General features: G+C 44.5%; 1 protein-coding gene across 6 annotated transcripts in view; it reads right to left on the reverse strand.

Moving 5' to 3' along the window:
• Nucleotides 1-21,532, reverse strand: part of LOC126260180 (laminin subunit gamma-1-like) — a 389,608-nt gene that overhangs the window by 237,793 nt on the left and 130,283 nt on the right. The gene's annotated exons all lie outside the window — the stretch shown is intronic.

Below are 21,532 nucleotides of genomic sequence, written 5' to 3' on the forward strand. Positions count from 1 at the left end.
ACCGCGGGTCCTGGTGTGTCCGCTGTGCCGTGCGTGTGATAATTGCTTGTACAGCCCTCTCGCAGTGTCCGGAGCAAGTATGGTGGGTCTGACACACCGGTGTCAATGTGTTCTTTTTTCCATTTCCAGGAGTGTATTATACACCTGATGGTTGTCTATAATCGCAACTGCAAATGCAAGTGCATTTGATGAGCCCTGAAGATATTGCCTCACCTCGCCGATCAAGAGGCCAGAATCGTAAACTCAGCAGCATAACCTCAACGAGAGGAAGACATCACGATATTCTAATGGCACAGCTTTATTTCTGAAGAGAGAGTAAGAACACTTACCAGGCTGCTGATATGGCGGAAAGGCACTATATGAAGCCCTGAAAATCATCTTGCAAAATAGAGGGCTGGCGAAGAACACTGATGAGCACAGAAACGTAGCCCATACTTGACCCTCCCTGGCCAGACGTAACATGGGAACTCCGATTTTTATTTTAAAATATTTCGGTTCTGATAATTGTTTCACTAAAATTTTAGCCTCATTTGTCGTTTGTATTATCTCTACTGTCGGCGCCATATCTGTTAGTTACGAACAGAACCTAACGATTCCAGCTTATTTTGCAGGATCTTGTGGCCAGACACACTCATCCTTGTTAAGAGCAAGTGCCACTTGTAAATTCTACTATTGGTAATTCTGTACTTCAGATGAATCTTACACATTTTCTGGAGTAAGTTGCTTGAATCAATTTGTATTTACGTGAGGGCGCGATGTGCCCAAGTATTATTTGTCTGGGGTGTTACATGTGGACCTATGATGGTTGCATGGTCGTTATCAGAATCACCACACAACAATTTTTGGTTCCCCGGTCTGCAGAATACTTGGCCCAACTATTTTTCTTCAGATGTTCAATTTCTCTTTATTCCACGTTCGTTTGTGGTTCAGGAATGTCACAGCTGCTCCAACTCCATGTATTCTTGCCATGTGTTACTTCTGTTTCTTCTCATATTTCATTATGATGTCCATTTATTAGTTTTTGTCTTATATCTTCAATTTACCTACTGTTCAGCAAAGGGTATACCACCACTGTCGTCAAGCCTCTCTCTGCTGCCACGTCAATTTAAGCCGCAATAATGGTTTCCTTGGTGGCAGTCAGTGGTGCTCCAGAATTTTCGCATTCTGTTTCTAGAAAATAACCCATTTACTAACTCGAGGTAAGTGACTCGGCTGTACAATTCTGCACCACCAAGTCTTATCTCGGGCGCTAGTCACACGAAACCTCTGAGCTCCTGCAATGATACTCAGTATGGTCTTCCTGAACCCATCGAATCCATATTGGCAAGTAGCAACATGGCGGAACGACTGACTGTAGTTTTCACAGATCACAATGCTGCTGCTGTAGAACGCTAACCCGTACTGGTAGACATTTTTTCTTCTAACACGAGGCGTAGCACGGTCTTGCTAGGAACAAACAACACTCAAATACAAATTCCGAATGAGAAACTTGCTGCCTAATTTTCCTTATGTAAATGAAGATCCATTGCTATTAACTACACTCTAAGAAAAAAAAAGGAAAAGAAGAAAAAGGACGCACTACGAGGGAATTATCCGAATGGGTTGGAAATCGGTAGACATGTTGTACGTATAGAGAAAAATAAATGATTCCAATATCAGAAAAAATGCATGATTAATTCAAGAGCAAGAGTTTCTCAATTTGAGCAAGTCAATAACGCCTTAGTCCTTGCCTGGCCCTTATGGGAGCAGTTATTCTGTTTGGCATTGGTTGACAGAGGGAGATAATACAAGGGAGGGAGATGATACAAGAAATAAGGCCTCATATGGACGAACATAGATAGACGTTTTTTCCTTGTTCTGTTTGCGAGTGGAACAGGGAAGGAAATGATTAGTAGTGGTACAGGGTACCGTCCGCCACGCACCATATGGTGTTTGGGGGAATGTATGTATATGTACACTGCTGGCCACCGTAAATGCAACACCAAGAAAGACAAGAGGTAGCACAACAAAATTTATTTTGTAGATAACATGTTGACCAAGTATCAAATGATTACGTTTACAGACGTCTGTGACATGTGGTTCCCGCCAGAATCAGTAGCCAGAGTAGCCGCCATTGTTGGAGATCACCGCTGCCACAAGTCTCGGCATTGACTCAAAGACGCGTTGGATGTGTTCCTGGGGTACAGCAGCCCAAGCAGCTTCCACACGTTGCCAAAGATCATCTGGTGTGGCAGCTGGGGATGTAATCTGGGTCACTCGTTGAGCAACCATGGACCACATGTTTTCTATCGGCGAAAGATCCGGAGAGCGAGCCGGCCAGGGAAGCAATTCAATCTGGTTATTGACGAAGAAACTTTGGACAATGCGTGCCACGTGTGGTCGCGCATTATCCTGTTGAAATATGGCTGTGGCCGAGCCCTGAAGGTAAGGAAGGACAACTGGCTCCAGCACCTCGGATATGTAGCGCCGGCTATTTAAAGTACCGGCAATACGTACTAGAGGCGTGCGAGAGTAATATCCAATACCGCCCCATACCATAATACCCGGTGCAAGACCAGTGTGGCGGTGCATAATGCAGCTGTCCAGCATCCTCTCTCCACGGTGTCTCCACACTCGAATCCGACCATCGTGGTGCTGAAGACAGAAGCGTGCCTCGTCAGTAAAGACAACGTCATTGCATTCTGCCGTCCACATCCGTCTGTCATCACACCATTGGCGACGGAGACGTCTGTGGTTCTGCGTCAATGGTAGACGAAGTAATGGACGTCTTGCGGACAGACCACTCTGCTGTAAACGGCGTCGAATGGTACGCGCAGACACTGGATGATGCGTTACAGACGCAATGTGCTGTGCTATGGTTCGGGATGTCACTGAGCGATCCGTCACTGCCATGCGCACAATTTGCCTATCAGCACGTGCAGTGGTGCACCGAGGTGAATGCGATCGACCACGTCGGTCCGTCGTACCCTCCTGCATCCAACGGTCACATATCCGCATTACAGTTGTTTGGTTTCGTCCAACACGACTAGCGATTTCTCTGTATGATAATCCACAATCTCGGTAAGCCACTATCCTTCCTCTGTCGAACTCGGATACTTGATCAAACGATGTTCGCTGTTGTCTACGAGGCATAACTGATCGTCTTGTGAAACAACCACAAGGTAAACACACGTGCCGAACGTACACTCGTCGAAATCGCCAAGCCTTAAATGGCGCTATGAGGCGGCGCCACAGGCGCGCGTGATGTGCGTCTGCGCTGAAATTCTAATCAGTTGCATATCTCATCGCTGCAAACCCATGGTGTAAATTTCACTTGATTCGGATGCTTCCTTCAGGGTGTTGCATTTACGGTGGCCAGTAGTGTAGATCTCCTCCAGCTCCCTCTCCCTATTCATAATTTCATGCCTACTCTCCCTATTCACCTCTTCCCACTACTCTCTTCAAATTCACCTCTTCCTACCCCCTCTCCCTATTCATCTCCTCCTGTCCCCTCTCTCCATATCCATCCCCTCCTGAGGGAGATAGTTCCAAATTACGTCCAACTGGTGCGTTAGATCGTAAAAATCCTGAGATGGTTGCAGAGCCCTGCCTATAATGCTCTAAATGTTCTCAACTGGGGAGAGATCTGGCAACCTTGTTAGCCACGGTTTGGTCTGCAAACACGAAGACAAGCAGCAGAAACTCTTCCGTGTAAGAGCAGGCATTATCTTGCTGGAAGCTAAGCCTAGGATGGCTTCTGAAGAAGGGCAACAAAAAGGGGCGTAGAATATCGTCGATGTACCGCCGTGCTGTAAGAGTGCCGTGGATGACAGTCACAGGGGTCCTGCTGCGAAAAGAAATGGATCCCAGACCATCACTCCTGATTTTCAGGCCATATGGCGGGCGACAGGATGTACAGGGCGTCTCGAGACAGGTGTTCACTGGTCATCCGGCCTCAGCTCGAAGCGGGACTCATCACTGAAGATAATTCTACTCCAGCCAATGAGAGACCAGGCCAAAAACGTATCTGGAGGCGTCCCAAATAGCAGTGGGATACCAGTCCGACTGTCGCTCGCCACAGTCCTGACAGCCAGAGATAATGGTCTGAGGTAACTTTTCATTTCATAACGGGTCCCCTTTGGTTGGCCGGCCGCTGTGGCCGTGCGGTTCTAGGCGCTTCAGTCTGGAACCGCGTGACCGCTACGGTCGCAGGTTCGAATCCTGCCTCGGGCATGGATGTGTGTGATGTCATTAGGTTGGTTAGGTTTAAGTAGTTCTAAGTTCTAGGGGACTGTTGACCATAGATGTTAAGTCCCATAGCGCTCAGAGCCAAGCCCTTTGGTTGTAATCCGCGGCACGCTTACAGCACAGCGGCACGTTGACGATATTCTACACTCCGTTTCGTTGCCCTCCATGAAAAGCTATCCTGCGCTTACATTTCAGCAAGATGTGCCAGCCCACAAGAGTTTCTATTGCTTGTCAAAAAAATGGTTCAAATGGCTCTGAGCACTATGGGACTCAACTGCTGAGGTCATAAGTCCCCTAGAACTTAGAACTACTTAAACCTAACTAACCTAAGGACAACACACACATCCATGCCCGAGGCAGGATTCGAACCTGCGACCGTAGCGGTCGCGCGGTTCCAGACTGTAGCGCCAGAACCGCTCGGCCACCAGCGGCCGGCTATTGCTTGTCTTCGAGCTTTCTAAGCCCTGCATTGCCCAGCATGGTCCCCAGATGTCTTCCCAATTGAGAACTTTCGATGTATTATGGACAGAACCATCCAACCATCTCGAGATTTTGACTATCTAACGCTCCAATTGGACATAATTTGACACGAAATCCCTCAGGAGAACATGCAACAACGTCTGACACTCCACTCCCTTTCTCTTTCCTCAGACATCAGCAGAAACGCCTCTGAGTGCGTAAGCATCTATAGAATAAATGACTGGGGTAAGGAGTGGACTCTTATTCTGTGCCAGAGCACAATGGTGTTTAAGGTGTACACAAATTGGTTTTAATGCAGAATTATTGTCAAGGAAATACACGAATTTACATAGGTTGTAATGTGACAATGTTAGGACAGTTGTTAAGATAACGCATTTCGTCCTGAGTAATCGAAATAACTCTAAACACAACAATATCAAATTACTTACCAGAAGTTTCTTTACAAAATTATTCTTACAACTACGTCGTGAAGTTAGCCAATATTATGACAGATCATCTGATTCCGATTCTACGTTCAGTACTATTTAGGATGACAATCAAGTCTATGGGGGATGGTCAGTTTTTTGTGAAATGTTGAGCAAAAGATTACTCAAGGTTGCTCGAGTTCACAGAGAACGTATGTTGGTGAACCAACAAGTTTACGCCTCTACTTGCTGCATTTACCTTAGCTACGATGATCTGTTGGCTGCATGTCTGCTCTCGTCCTCTGAAATTCCTATAAAAGCTAATCAAAACCTTTGCTGATTTTATCAGCAGAAACTCTCCTATGTTTCTCGTTAGGCGAGAAAACATGCACTAATCCCTAGTCTTGAAATATGGTGATATGCACGTGCGTGGCTGGAGCAGCGTGCATATTACAATGCCCTCTCAGTTCTCGCAAGAACAATTAACTATATGGCCGGTTCGCTTCTCCGCTGTTGGAGCTCAACCATGCACCAGCTAATATCTAGCTGAATTTCAGCCGCAGTGATCGCAGTGTTCACACAAAATTCCTCCTCTGTGTCGTACAGAGCGTTATGTGCCCCGTTCTACACTTGACGCCAGTTCAATGGAGAGTCTCCGAAATTTTCGGCCTTGTCTCATTCATAGCGAGACTGTCCCCCACCTGGTCCTTTCGTGCTCCATTACGGCTTTTTCAGACCAATAGGAGCGTTCCTCTTATTTTGTGGAAACTCTCTCTGCTATTCCCAACGGGCCTACCATTAAACTGTGTTGAAATTTCGGCACTTTACTCCTTCCTAATTCGTCTCAGCCAATTGGACATTTTGTGCTCACTCCAGACGCCTAAAAGTTTCATGCATACATCACCAGCGTACCACGCACAGTTCAAGTGATCGACTGCATCACTGGTTTGTTCGTATCCATATAGAAATTCCCCAACACAGTTTTCTAAAGCTTCTTTCTATACCACTCTAGTGGCCAGCTATTTGCCCTCCAGGATGAGTCATCTGGCCAGTTCATTGTCTCTTGCCGTAGGTCGCTTTTAAGAGCTTTCCGCTGTACTCCACCCATGACGAGCCTGGGACGTCGCCCCTCACATTTGCTTCCCAAATGAAATGTTTCCTCCAGCAGCTTGTTTCACCTCTTGGTCATTGACATTCAGGATATAGGTTTGGTGTGTTAATACTGTCAATTGAGTGTCATCCCTTTGCATTGCATACTGTACATTATTATAGGCATATCTGCTCGTTTTCGCCAAGGTATGTCAGGTGACATATTCACCTTCCCATTACAATGTTTAAAAATTCTCATGTAGTGTACAAAATTGACCTTCATTTAATCTGCCACCTTACAAACTCTATCAACCAATGCCAAACCAAACAACTGCTTGCACAAGGACCCAGAGACGGACCATTGCGTTATTGACTTGTAATTTTTCTGAAATTGCAATCATTCGTTTGTCCATACATGTAGTAGTACATCACATCTATCGATATCTGTGCCATTCGGAGAATTCCTTCATGGTGCATCTCTTTTTTTTTCTTAGAATTTATTGTGTGCAGTTGAATTGCAAGTCTAAGCATCTAATACACTTTATGACATCTATTTGTGGTATAGCAGTTTTAATTACCAGCAGTACAGTGTTAGAAAAAGTGGACTTCAGTTAACACTCCTGTCTACGGCCCAGTGTCATTTCATTACGAAGAAAGTCAGTCAGTACACACAATCACACAAATTTTGCTTATCTCTCGCAAAATGTTGCAGAAAACCCTTCCCTGGGGAACACCTTAATGGTTGGATATGTGTATATCTTGAAAGTTACAGAGAGCAGCGTTATACTCTTTCTTTCTACTGGCGAGCCCTTATTGCAACATTGTACTTGGAATGTGGATTAGAAAACTTGTTGAGATCGACCTGCATTCAGTGACGCTAACAATTTCTCTCAGGTTTTAAAACATGGTCGCTGATAAGGCGAGCCACTCATATGCATTCACTTTAGGTTTTACGACCTCTATCATTGTGCCCTATTGCATGGCTGCGAGTAATACACTCTTCCTTGCAGATGCATTAGGCAATCTGTATTGATACACCAACACATTGGGTAATTTCTTTTACAGTGTGCTCATGGGTACATCCAAACATGATGACTCCTAGCTGCCAGTTTGACATGTCTCCATGTCGACTAATCTTATTGCACTGGTTCCTTCATGGTGCATCTCTTTTTTTTTTTTCTTAGAATTTATTGTGTGCAGTTGAATTGCTAGTCTAAGCATCTAATACACTTTATGATATCTATTTGTGGTATAGCAGTTTTAATTACCAGCAGTACAGTGTTAGAAAAAGTGGACTTCAGTTAACACTCCTGTCTAAGGCAGGCTACATGTCAGGAGCAAGAAACTGTTGTTTTCCAGAGGCTGTCCTGCACAACAGGTGAGTTGTGTTGGACTAGCATGTCACAGCTTCATTGCCATGACTTACATCAGCTTTGATACACACCACGCCCTGTACAGAGCTTGAAAGTGACCGATGGATTCTTTTAAGAGGCTGAATTACATTTTCTCCAGTGGGATTATTATCATATCAGTATTCGTTTCTTACCACCAATCTCCCACCCTATGTCTGTCCACACATGTGTGTGGGGGGGGGGAGGGGGGGGGGTGGATGGGTGTGTGGGTGTGTGTGCATGCCCGGGATCCCCTTCCAAATCCCTGGATTGATTTTAGCCAAATTTTGGCCCACAAACAGTAAACTTCACGAGCATCAGCACTGTGGGGTTCATAACCTCCTAGCTCCAATAGGAGCAGAGATATGAGCAAAAACATGTTTTTTCAGTTTCTGCCATATGGGCTGCCCTGCACAGTAGGCATGTTGTGTGGAAATAGTATCGGCCAGCCTTATCAAACTGGTTTGCAAGGCAGGCTACATGTCAGGGGCAAGAAACTGTTGTTTTCCAGAGGCTGCCCTGCACAACAGGTGAGTTGTGTTGGACTAGCATTGAACTGCTTTATCGACCTGCTTTATATGGTGACTTAAATGTCAGGGGCAAAAAACGCGTTTCAAGCCTCTGATATGCAGGCTGCTCTGCACAATAGGTATGTTGTGGAGAAGTATCGGCTGCTTTATAGACCTGTTTTGTAGGGGCTACACATGTGAATCGGCATGGCTGAGGGAAGGTTGAGATGGATTGAGGAGAGCATGGATAGAGAGAGGGGGCAGTAGGGGATGGATATGGAGAGACGGGACAGGAGGAGATGAATAGGGAGAGGAGGGTAGGAAGAGATGAATAGGAAGAGAGTAGTCGAAAAGGTGAATAGGGAGAGTAGGCATGAAGTTATGAATAGGGAGAGGGAGCTGGAGGAGATCTACATCTACATACATACTCCGTAAGCCACCATATGTTGCCTGGCGGACGGTACCCTGTACCACTACTAATCACTTCCTTCCGTGTTCCACTCGTAAACAGAGCAAGGAAAAAAGTCTATCTATATTCCTCCATATGACCCCTTATTTCTTGTATCATCCAAGTGGTCCTTAGCAAAATGTATGTTGGCGGTTGTAGGATCGTTCTCCAGTCAGCTTCAAATGTTGATTGTCCAATGCGGTACTGTTCCCCTAAAAGATCGTCATTTTCCATCCAGAGATTCCCATTTGGGCATCTGAAGAATTTCCATAACACTTGCATGTTCTGCGAATCTACTGGTAACAAATCTAGCGGTCCATCTCTAAACTGCCACAGTTTCCTAAATCAAAATCGACCATCGCCTTCTCTACCACAATCCTTACATGCTCGCTCCATTTTATATCATTTTGCAATGTTACGCCCAGACATATAAACAACGTGACTGTGTGAAGTAGGACAATACCAGTGTTCTATCTGAACATTATGGATTCGTTTTCCTACTCGTCCGCATTAACTTACATTTTTCTACACTACTGGCCATTTAAATTGCTACACCACGAAGATGACGTGCTACAGACGCGAAATTTAACCGACAGGGATATGATGCTGTGATATGCAAATGATTAGCTTTTCAGAGTATTCACACAAGGTTGGCGCCGGTGGCGACACCTACAACGTGCTGCCATGAGGAAAGTTTCCAACCGATTTCTCATACACAAACCGCAGTTGACCGGCGTTGCCTGGTGAAACGTTGTTGTGATGCCTCGTGTAAGGAGGAGAAATGCGTACCATCACGTTTCCGAGTTTGATAAAGGTCGGATTGTAGCCTATCGCGATTGCTGTTTATCGTATCGCGACATTGCTGCTCGCGTTGGTCGAGATCCAATGACTGTTAGCAGAATACGGAATCGGTGCGTTCAGGAGGGTAATACGGAACGCCGTGCTGGATCCCAACGACCTCGTATCACTAGCAGTCGAGATGACAGGCATTTTATTCGCATGGCTGTAACGGATCGTGCAGCCACGTCTCGATTCCTGAGTGAACAGATGGGGACGTTTGCAAGACAACAACCATCTGCACGAGCAGTTCGATGACGTTTGCAGCAGCATGGACTATCAGCTCGGAGACCATGGCTGCTGTTACTCTTGACGCTGCATCACAGACAAGAGCGCCTGCGATGGTGTACTCAACGACGAACCTGGGTGTACGAATGGCAAAACGTCATTTTTTTCGGATGAATCTAGGTTCTGTTTACAGCATCATGATGGTCGCATCCGTGTTTGGTGACATCGCGGTGAACGCACATTGGAAGCGTGTAGTCGTCATCGCCATACTGGCGTATCACCCGGCGTGATGGTATGGGGTGCCGTTGGTTACACGTCTCGGTCACTTCTTGTTCGCATTGACGGCACTTTGAACAGTGCTGACTGCTGCCCTGGCCAGCACATTCTCCAGATCTCTCACCAATTGAAAACGTCTGGTCAATGGTGGCGGAGCAACTGGCTCGTCACAATACGCCAGTCACTACTCTTGATGAACTGTGGTAGCCGGCCGTTGGTGGCCGAGCGGTTCTGGCGCTACAGTCTGGAACCGCGCGACCGCTACGGTCGCAGGTTCGAATCCTGCCTCGGGCATGGATGTTTGTATTGTCCTTAGGTTAGTTAGGTTTAAGTAGTTCTAAGTTCTAGGGGACTTATGACCTCAGCAGTTGAGTCCCATAGTGCTCAGAACCATTTGAACCATTTTTTTTTTTTTGATGAACTGTGGTATCGTGTTGAAGCTGCATGGGCAGCTGTGCCTGTAGACGCCATCCAAGCTCTGTTTGACTCAATTCCCAGGCGCATCAAGGCCGTTATTACGGCCAGAGGTGTTTGTTCTGGGTACTGATTTCTCAGGATCTATGCACCCAAATTGCGTGAAAATGTAATCACATGTCAGTTCTAGTATAATATATTTGTCCAATGAATACCCTTCTATCATCTGCATTTCGTCTTGGTGTAGCAATTTTAATGGCCAGTAGTGTACTTTTAGAACCAACTCCAGCTCGTCATACCAACTAGAAATTTCTTTTAAATCGTACCATCCTACAGGCACACATCTTCGACACCTTTCTGTGCACCAGAGCACACAACAGCAGTTTGCTGCTCACCCTGTCCGCAAGATCACATAAAGATCATATGTATAGCGGTCCTGCCATACTTCCCTGGGCACTCCTGACGATACCTTTGTCTGTGATGACCACTCGTCATCGAGAACAACATAATGGGCTAGACTGCTTAAGACGTTTGGAGCCACTCACATACATGGGAACCTATTCCATATGCTAGTACCTTCGTTAACAGTCTGCGTGCGGTACCGTGTCAAATGCTTTTCGATAATCCAGAAATATGGAATCTGCCTATTGTCCTTCGTCCATAGTTCGCAGTATATCATGTGCGAAAAGGGCAAGCTGAGCGTCACACGAGCCGTGATTTCTAAAACCGTGCTGATTCGTGGACATAAGCTTTTCGGCCTCTAGGAACTTTATTATATTCGAATCCAGAATATGTTCTAGAATTCTGCAACAAACCGATGTTAAGGATACTGGCCCGTAATTTTGCGATTCCATTGTTTTACCTTTCTTATATACACGAATCACGTACGTTTTTTCCAGTCGCCTGGGACTTTGGACTGACCGAGAGATTAGTGATAAATGCACGCAAAGGAAGGAGCGAATGCCGTAGAGTACTCTTTGTAAAACTGAACTGGGATACCATCTGGATATGACAACTGCTTGCTTTAAACTGTTCCAGTTGTTTCTCTACGCCATGGATGCTTATTATTATGTCATCCATATGGATCGATACGGAGGGAGTGGCTATAGGAGATGGACGTGGAGAAGGGGGCATAAGGAGAGGAAGAGAGAGAGAAATGATAGATGATGAGATGGAGAGAGCGAGACGAACAGAGAGTGGAGAAGGAGGTGGAGAGAGAGATGGGCGAGCAGGAAAAGAGCAGAGAGGTGAAGGAGGAGACGATCACAGATTGGAAGTAGGAGATGGACATTAAGAGGGGAGGAAGATATGGACAGAGAGAGGAGGGAGGAAGATGTTGTCGGAGAGATGGGGCAGAGGAAATGGGCAAAGAGAGGGAAGAGGAAGAGATGGACAAATAGAGGCGGGAGGATGAGACGGGTAGAGAGACAGGGAGAGGAAGAGATGGACACAGAGAAGGGGTAGGAGCCGATGTGTGCAATGTATGTGTCGAACGTGTATCGGAGCAAAGTCACAGGGATAAGACTAGCTTTTTATAATTTGATTTTTATGCATTTTTCTCGTAAACATACATGTACTTCCACTATAACGGAAAAACGCTGAGGGAAGTCAAGATTAGCCGCACAAAGGGAATCCAAATTATCGGTGAAGATAAAAGAACACACCTCTAATTACATCATACGAGTACTCTTTTATCATGAGATAACTGTGAGCCTTCAAAACTTGAAGTCACACTTTATCGTCTCCAGTATCCTTATCGATAATCAATTTTAGAACATCAGCACTACATGAGTAAGCTTATCGTTTTATCGAATTGCACCGGCCGCCCGAATTCTACAAGAATGAGAATATTTCGTAAGTCTCCCTAACGATGACTAGTATCTAGTATTCGCTATAGCAAATGGAATAGTTGAGTTTTTTTATGTAAGGAATTCCTGAAGGCTGTATCATTTTCTGTATGGTGTGAACAGATAGTGAAATTGCGTATCCCTGTCATTTTCCACTCCTGTCGCCAATGAGGGGCAGTTAACCATCGGCAATGCTGTTTGTAAACTCGCATTTATATAATTTTGCAGTCATGATCAGATTTTTCGTGAAGTAATTTGATTTTTCAACGCTTCTGCATTGACATTCATTGATGTACTACGCAGGTTCTTAATAAGGTCGAGAAAGCCCCGTCGCAGCGACAATAATAATCGTGAGGTCATCGACATGAGTATTAAAAATATTCCGTTAAATTTCAGTTACGTGATAAATCACACAAAATTAAAGGTTGCCGATTCAACTAAATAGATAGGGATTACAGTTATGATGAACGTAAGTTGAAATAATAACACATAAATCAGAAGGAGAACCAAAAAATGCGTTTTATTGTCAGGGCACTTAAAAGATGCAACAAATCTTGAATTGCTCGGAATAGAATCCATATCAGTTAGGACTGATGGAACACACCGAAGAAGTTTAAAGAAGGGCACCTCATTTGGGTTGGCAATCATTAAATCAAAAGGCGTTTATCGTTGCGACGATATCTTTTCAGTAAATATCAACCACCAAGTTTCTCCTCTGAATACCAAAATACTTTATTGACCCCTGTCCATATAGGGCGGAATGAACATCGCTATGAAACAAGAGAAATTAAAGCTCCCTCAGAAAAAATTAGGAATTCATTTTTCCCACGCGCTTTTCGAGAACGGAATAGTCGATAAATACTCTGAAAGTGGTCGTATGGAACCTCTGGCAGACACTTGAGTGAGAATAGCAGATGTAGATATTTCTGTCAAAATGCTATAAATATTTAGTGTGAATGTGATTCGGGAACTGTGGCCGATTCATGGCTCAGCCGGAATAACTGAGAAACATACAAGCTGTTCAAATGAGACCATGTGCGAAACCCAGTTGAGCCACTGCATGCCATCCTCACAGCGTGTCTTCTTATAGATTGTTCTGACCACGCAGTCACCAGCATCTATCACCCTTCAATGAACCAAAAGTACTCGTTCCGACTCAACTGATAATTAAAAAAAAAATTGAAATCAGAACAATGGTGACGCCTGACGAAGTCTACAGTTTTGTTCTCAGCCGAGAACGACATCGTTTCTCATTCCAGTTGATAAGGAGGCTAGGAACTACGCCAGATGTGTCGACCCACAGAAAGATACGTATCCATAATTACAGTTTCAACCCAATGTTTCATAAAATCTGTGCTGATCGATACAACTGTGTAACAGTTTACGCGACGGACCTAAGTGAAGGGATGACCTCGGCTGCTTCGAAGTATTCTATAAACGTGCTCGAAAAATTAACATCCCTGGTAAATGCAGTTTATGGGGCAGAGTCACGTGTGATCTTGAGGGCACTAGAGTAAATGAGATGTAATTGGACTGCATCATTTCACTGGATGTCGTTCAAGTTATTTTAAGTGTATTTCGACTTCAAAACTGGAAGAAAAAAAGTGTAAGGTTTAAAGTTCAGTCGACGACAGAGTCATTAAAGGCAGACAAGCTAGGGCTTGGGGAAAAAATAGGGGATGGAAGCCATCCGTGTCCCAACACCTCTACCGATTTACATAACCCACAGGGGACCTAAATCTGGATGTCTGGACGCGAATTTTAACCGCTCCGGTTGCAAATGAGAATACAGCAGATGAGATTGATAAGAGTTAGAAATCGGCGTCAGCCATTTACAACTGAAGCGGATTGCTCAGTCTTATCAATGTGATCATCAGTTGTGATTGTTCACCAAATCAGACTTTATGTATTAGTCGGGTACATAACTTCGTAGCGTTTGTCCGTATGTTTAATATACACAACTCATACACATAACAGAGACTTTAGTCATTAATAATATATTCTGCTTCACGATTTACAACAGCCTGCTAACGCTGGGTTAACTTTTCCATTCCGTGACTGTAGAAATCATATGGCTTTGAGGCGAGGAACTCGTCGAGCCGTGTTCGGAGCGCGATTTCATCCAGTAAGGAAATTCCTTAAAGTTTGTTCGACAGAGGAAAAGGTGAAAATGTGAGGGCGCAAGACCAGCTGAATAGGGTGGGTGCAGAATGAATTACCAACCCAACTCCTGTATAATTTTTTTTTTTTTTTTTTTTTTCAGTCTAGCGCAATTCATCACTTCACGCAGTCTACCTAGTCGTTGTTCTTGGATTGTGTCTACAAGATGTTTCAGTTGTTGACAGTAAATGTCAGCAGTGATGGTTATATATTGGGGAAGCAATTCGTAATACACTATACCGGCGCTGTTCCATTAGAGGCGTAGCATTATCTTTTGGGGATGCTCACAGGTCTTAGTATGTGGAGATGCTTCCTTGTTTGGGCTCAACCATCACTTTTTTTTCTTATATTAGCCTAAAGACACCATTTCTTGTCAGCAGTAACGACACAGGATAGGAACGGTTGGCGTTATTCTCGAGCCAGTTGATGACGAGCAAAGGCAGATGCAACTATGGTCACCCAATAATTTCTGTGATTTTGCCTCAGAGCATTTGATGTGGTACCAATACACCCGACTTTTGAAACTTGCTCAGTTCATGTAAATATCTCATGATGGTGGAATGATCTCAGTTCATCACATTTGCCAGTCCCGAGTATTATAGGAGTCTGGTCCCAGACTTCTACAATCATCAGGAGAGAGCCGGGTGGCATGTGGTGATGAGGACCTAACTACACTCGAGAGCGCCGAAATAACATCAATGGCAATAACGCTTTTATTAAGCAACAATACGCGATTGTCTACCAAAGCGCCATGCCATAGCCTGGCTGGCAAAAGAGGGCCGGTATGCACTCCACTTGTGGTTCCGCCAATGCAGCAAAGCGTTGGATGGTGCTGGTCGACCTGTCAACACCGGCGGGTTTCTGCTCTACTTTTTTTGTTTTTTTGTCGTCAGTCTACTGACTGGTTTGATGCGGCCCGCCACGAATTCCTTTCCTGTGCTAACCTCTTCATCTCAGAGTAGCACTTGCAACCTACGTCCTCAATTATTTGCTTGACGTATTCCAATCTCTGTCTTCCTCTACAGTTTTTGCCCTCTACAGCTCCCTCTAGTACCATGGAAGTCATTCCCTCATGCCTTAGCAGATGTCCTATCATCCTGTCCCTTCTCCTTATCAGTGTTTTCCACATATTCCTTTCCTCTCCGATTCTGCGTAGAACCTCCTCATTCCTTACCTTATCAGTCCACCTAATTTTCAACATTCGTCTATAGCACCACATCTCAAATGCTTCGATTCTCTTCTGTTCCGGTTTTCCCACAGTCCATGTTTCACTACCATACAATTCTGTACTCCAGACGTACATCCTCAGAAATTTCTTCCTCAAATTAAGGCCGGTATTTGATATTAGTAGACTTCTCTTGGCCAGAAATGCCTTTTTTGCCATAGCGAGTCTGCTTTTGATGTCCTCCTTGCTCCGTCCGTCATTGGTTATTTTACTGCCTAGGTAGCAGAATTCCTTAACTTCATTGACTTCGTGACCATCAATCCTGATGTTAAGTTTCTCGCTGTTCTCATTTCTACTACTTCTCATTACCTTCGTCTTTCTCCGTTTCATTCTCATACTGTGTACTCATTAGTCTGTTTATTCCGATCAGCAGATCATTTAAATCTTCTTCACTTTCACTCAGGATAGCAATGTCATCAGCGAATCGTATCATTGATATCCTTTCACCTTGTATTTTAATTCCACTCCTGAACCTTTGTTTTATTTCCATCATTGCTTCCTCGATGTACAGATTGAAGAGTAGGGGCGAAAGGCTACAGCCTTGTCTTACACTCTTCTTAATACGAGCACTTCGTTCCTGATCGTCCACTCTTATTATTCCCTCTTCGTTCTTGTACATATTGTATATGACCCGTCTCTCCCTATAGCTTACCCCTACTTTTTTCAGAATCTCGAACAGCTTGCACCATTTTATATTGTCGAACGATTTTTCCAGGCCGACAAATCCTATGAAAGTGTCTAGATTTTTCTTTAGCCTTGCTTCCATTATTAGCCGTAACGTCAGAATTGCCTCCCTCGTCCCTTTACTTTTCCTAAAGCCAAACTGATCGTCACCTAGCGCATTCTCAATTTTCTTTTCCATTCTTCTGTATATTATTCTTGTAAGCAGCTTCGATGCATGAGCTGTTAAGCTGATTGTGCGATAATTCTCGCACTTGTCAGCTCTTACCGTCTTCGGAATTGTGTGGATGATGCTTTTCCGAAAGTCAGATGGTATGTCGCCAGACTCATATATTCTACACACCAACGTGAATATTCGATTTGTTTCCACTTCCCCCAATGATTTTAGAAATTCTGATGGAATGTTATCTATCCCTTCTGCCTTATTTGACCGTAAGTCCTCCAAAGCTCTTTTAAATTCCGATTGTAATACTGGATCCCCTATCTCTTCTAGACTCCTGTTTCTTCTTCTATCACATCAGACAAATCTTCACCCTCATAGAGGCTTTCAATGTATTCTTTCCACCTATCTGCTCTCTCCTCTGCATTTAACAGTGGAATTCCCGTTGCACCCTTAATGTTACCACCGTTGCTTTGAATATCACCAAAGGTTGTTTTGACTTTCCTGTATGCTGAGTCTGTCCTTCCGACAATCATATCTTTTTTGATGTCTTCACATTTTTCCTGCAGCCATTTCGTCTTAGCTTCCCTACACTTCCTATTTATTTCACTCCTCAGCGACTTTTATTTCTGTATTCCTGATTTTCCCGGAACATGTTTGTACTTCCTCCTTTCATCAATCAACTGAAGTATTTCTTCTGTTACCCACGGTTTCTTCGCAGCTACCTTCTTTGTACCTATGTTTTCCTTCCCAACTTCTGTGATGGCCCTTTTTAGAGATGTCCATTCCTCTTCAACTGTACTGCCTACTGCGCTATTCCTTATTGCTGTATCTATAGCGTTAGAGAACTTCAAACGTATCTCGTCATTCCTTAGTACTTCCGTATCCCACTTCTTTGCGTATTGATTCTTCCTGACTAATGTCTTGAACTTCAGCCTACTCTTCATCACTACTATATTGTGATCTGAGTCTATATCTGCTCCTGGGTACGCCTTACAATCCAGTATCTGATTTCGGATTCTCTGTTGACCATGATGTAATCTAATTGAAATCTTCCCGTATCTCCCGACCTTTTCCAAGTATACCTCCTCCTCTTGTGATTCTTGAATAGGGTATTCGCTGTTACTAGCTGAAACTTGTTACAGAACTCAATTAGTCTTTCTCCTCTTTCATTCCTCGTCCCAAGCCCATATTCTCCTGTAACCTTTTCTTCTTCTCCTTCCCCTACAACTGCATTCCAGTCGCCCATGACTATTAGATTTTCGTCCCCCTTTACATACTGCATTACCCTTTCAATATCCTCATACACTTTCTCTATCTGTTCATCTTCAGCTTGCGACGTCGGCATGTATACCTGAACTATCGTTGTCGGTGTTGGTCTGCTGTCGATTCTGATTAGAACAACCCGGTCACTGAACTGTTCACAGTAACACACCCTCTGCCCTACCTTCCTATTCATAACGAATCCTACACCTGTTATACCATTTTCTGCTGCTGTTGATATTACCCGATACTCATCTGACCAGAAATCCGTGTCTTCCTTCCACTTCACTTCACTTCACTGACCCCTACTATATCTAGATTGAGCCTTTGCATTTCCCTTTTCAGATTTTCTAGTTTCCCTACCACGTTCAAGCTTCTGACATTCCACGCCCCGACTCGTAGAACGTTATCCTTTCGTTGATTATTCAATATTTTTCTCATGGTAACCTCCCCCTTGGCAGTCCCCTCCCGGAGATCCGAATGGGGGACTATTCCGGAATCTTTTGCCAATGGAGAGATCATCATGACACTTCTTCAATTACAGGCCACATGTCCTGTGGATACACGTTACGTGTCTTTAATGCAGTGGTTTCCATTGCTTCTGCATCCTCATGTCGTTGATCATTGCTGATTCTTCCGCCTTTAGGGGCAATTTCCCACCCCTAGGAACACGTGAGGCAAAACTGACCTTACGACTTATCTTAGAAGAAAGATTAAGGAAAGGCAAACCTACGTTTCTAGCATTTGTAGACTTAGAGAAAGCTTTTGACAATGTTGACTGGAATACTCTCTTTCAAATTCTAAAGGTGGCAGGGGAAAAATACAGGGAGCGAAAGGCTATTTACAATTTGTACAGAAAACAGATGGCAGTTATAAGAGTCGAGGGACATGAAAGGGAAGCAGTGGTTGGGAAGGGAGTAAGACAGGGTTGTAGCCTCTCCCCGATGTTCTTCAATCTGTATATTGAGCAAGCAGTAAAGGAAACAAAGGAAAAATTCGGAGTAGGTATTAAAATCCATGGAGAAGAAGTAAAAACTTTGAGGTTCGCCGATGACATTGTAATTCTGTCAGAGACAGCAAAGGACTTGGAAGAGCAGTTGAACGGAACGGATGGTGTCTTGAAGGGATGATATAAGATGAACATCAACAAAAGCAAAACGAGAATAATGGAATGTAGTCGAATTAAGTAGTGTGATGTTGAGGGTATTAGATTAGGAAATCAGACACTTGAAGTAGTAAAGGAGTTTTGCTATTTGGGGAGCAAAATAACTGATGATGGTCGAAGTAGAGAGGATATAAAATGTAGACTGGCAATGGCAAGGAAAGCGTTTCTGAAGAAGAGAAATTTGTTAACATCGAGTATAGATTTAAGTGTCAGGAAGTCTTTTCTGAAAGTATTTGTATGGAGTGTAGCCATGTATGGAAGTGAAACATGGACGGTAAATAGTTTGGACAAGAAGAGAATAGAAGCTTTCGAAATGTGGTGCTACAGAAGAATGCTGAAGATTAGATGGGTAGATCACATAACTAATGAGGAGGTACTGAATAGGATTGGGGAGAAGAGGAGTTTGTGTCACAACTTGACCAGAAGAAGGGATCGGTTGGTAGGACATGTTCTGAGGCATCAAGGGATCACCAATTTAGTATTGGAGGGCAGCGTGGAGGGTAAAAATCGTAGGGGGAGACCAAGAGATGAATACACTAAGCAGATTCAGAAGGATGTAGGCTGCAGTAGGTACTGGGAGATGAAGAAGCTTGCACAGGATAGAGTAGCATGGAGAGCTGCATCAAGCCAGTCTCAGGACTGAAGACCACAACAACAACAACAAGGACAAGAGAGTGCCGTGAACCTCTATCCGCTCCTCGGCCCTCTTTGACAAGGCCGTTGGCAGAATGAGGCTGACTTCTTATGCCGGAAGTTTCGGACGCCAATGCTGATTATTTATCAAAATTTAGGCAGTGGCGGGGGATCGAACCCGGGACCGAAGACGTTTTGATTATGAATCAAAGACGCTACCCCTAGACCACGGGTACATGTCGATCTCCAAGGTGCTCTCATCGACTTTGAAAATTTGCACTTGGGAGTGATACCTGGAATACTCGCTGACTGGCAGGAGTAGGTTCTCAGCCCAGTTTAGGGGCCGGCCGGGGTGGCCGTGCGGTTCTAGGCGCTACAGTCTGGAACCGCGTGACCGCTACGATCGCAGGTTCGAATCCTGTCTCGGGCATGGATGTGTGTGATATTCTTAGGTTAGTCAGGTTTAAGTAGTTCTAAGTTCTAGGGGACTGATGACCTCAGCAGTTAAGTCTCATAGTGCTCAGAGCCATTTTGAACCAGTTTAGGGGACAAGAGACGACAGCATCGGTTTCGGCCTCAGGAATGGGATGAGCAGCAGCGCTGTCACTCCATCTCGAACTTTGATGATGGACAACGTCCAGGCCACGCAAGTCAAGCCTCCAGCAAGCCCGTAGGGTGATGGCGTCCTCCGCACCTAACCAGTATTGCCCCAGAAGTTGGCGGTGCACCTGGTAGCAACAGCGTTCTTCCAGCCACACTCGTTGCTCCAGAGACGATCGAAAACAGCTAGGCATGTGGAAGGTCGATCCCCATAGCCTCCCCTCTCACTGGATAGCTGCAACTAACACAAGGGCTGAGACTACGCACTGGGCAGTCACCAATCCACTCTCATCAATCATATATTTGTTAAGAAAGGTGTGATATTTATTTTGGAGCTTCCCGTGCGTTCTGCAGAGGTGGAGATGGAAATGACTGTTGGGTCCTGGTTTTCCCCTGCTGTTAGATGTCTTAGTGACTTCAGACTTTCGCAACTTCAGAGTCCGTTTTCTGGTGGTACAGCACCTAAATACTTAAGTGTTCCATTGTACCTTGTCTCTTCACAAGACTCTCCTTTGTCCCTAGTAAGACGGCATTATACGGAATTGCAGGCTTGGGCGCTTGTTTGTTCCCCGATGCTGCAATAGCTTCCGTTGTTGGCGCAACTCGCTCAGCATTTCCTCCAGCTGCAGTTGGCAGTCTAGTGGCCATTGACACGCGGTTCAGCTTGCAGGAGCTGCTGAGGTCGAACTTCAACGAATTTTTAGTGTCAGCCGGGGATACGATCCTGGGGTGTCACAGTACACTGACGTGGATCACTGTGGATTAATGCGTTTAAACGATCTTCATCAAAACCGAAATGTCTTCCTGATCGTGGAGAGTTATAATGTCAAAATGTTCCTCCTTAAAACGACAAAACAATTTTCTTGCCGTGCTCTGTCCAGTAGCATTATCCCCATACACGGCGCAAATGTTTCTGACTGCCTTCGCTGCTGTCACCTCTATATTGAACTCAAACAGGAAAAATGTTCTAAATGTTACGATTTCTCCACTGGGCACTCTGTATGTTGACGTCACAGCTACTCTCACTATCTCCAAATTTCAAAATGACGTTATGTAAACTCACATAGCAACAGTAAACTACAAATACAAGTTGACATTCAATAAATAAGCCCATAGCAACCGGAATACCAACGTGCAAAATAAAAACTCTACGAACTTATGCAGCAACCTAATAGACTGGAGTATGGTGACGGCTGCGCTACATCATTTTGTTTTTGTCATGTGTGGTAGGGGAATTAGGTGTCCTGCTGGGTACGAAGGCACGCGAAAGTTCAGTTAAATAAGACCACAAACTTAGCTCATAAACACGTCGTTATGATATACACTGTGAAACAATATGCCGTTCCCCTACAAGCTACAGTTTCGTTATTTAGTGGTAGTAACAGTGTCTGAGCTTGCAGAACACAGACTATCATTAATAAACCGATGTTGGCAATTCTCTTTTCGGCCAATGAGGCGAGACGAAGTCATTCTGCCGAATGTCTCATCACTGTAC

The sequence above is a fragment of the Schistocerca nitens genome, chromosome 5 (assembly GCF_023898315.1).
Source record: "Schistocerca nitens isolate TAMUIC-IGC-003100 chromosome 5, iqSchNite1.1, whole genome shotgun sequence".
NCBI lineage: Eukaryota > Metazoa > Arthropoda > Insecta > Orthoptera > Acrididae > Schistocerca > Schistocerca nitens.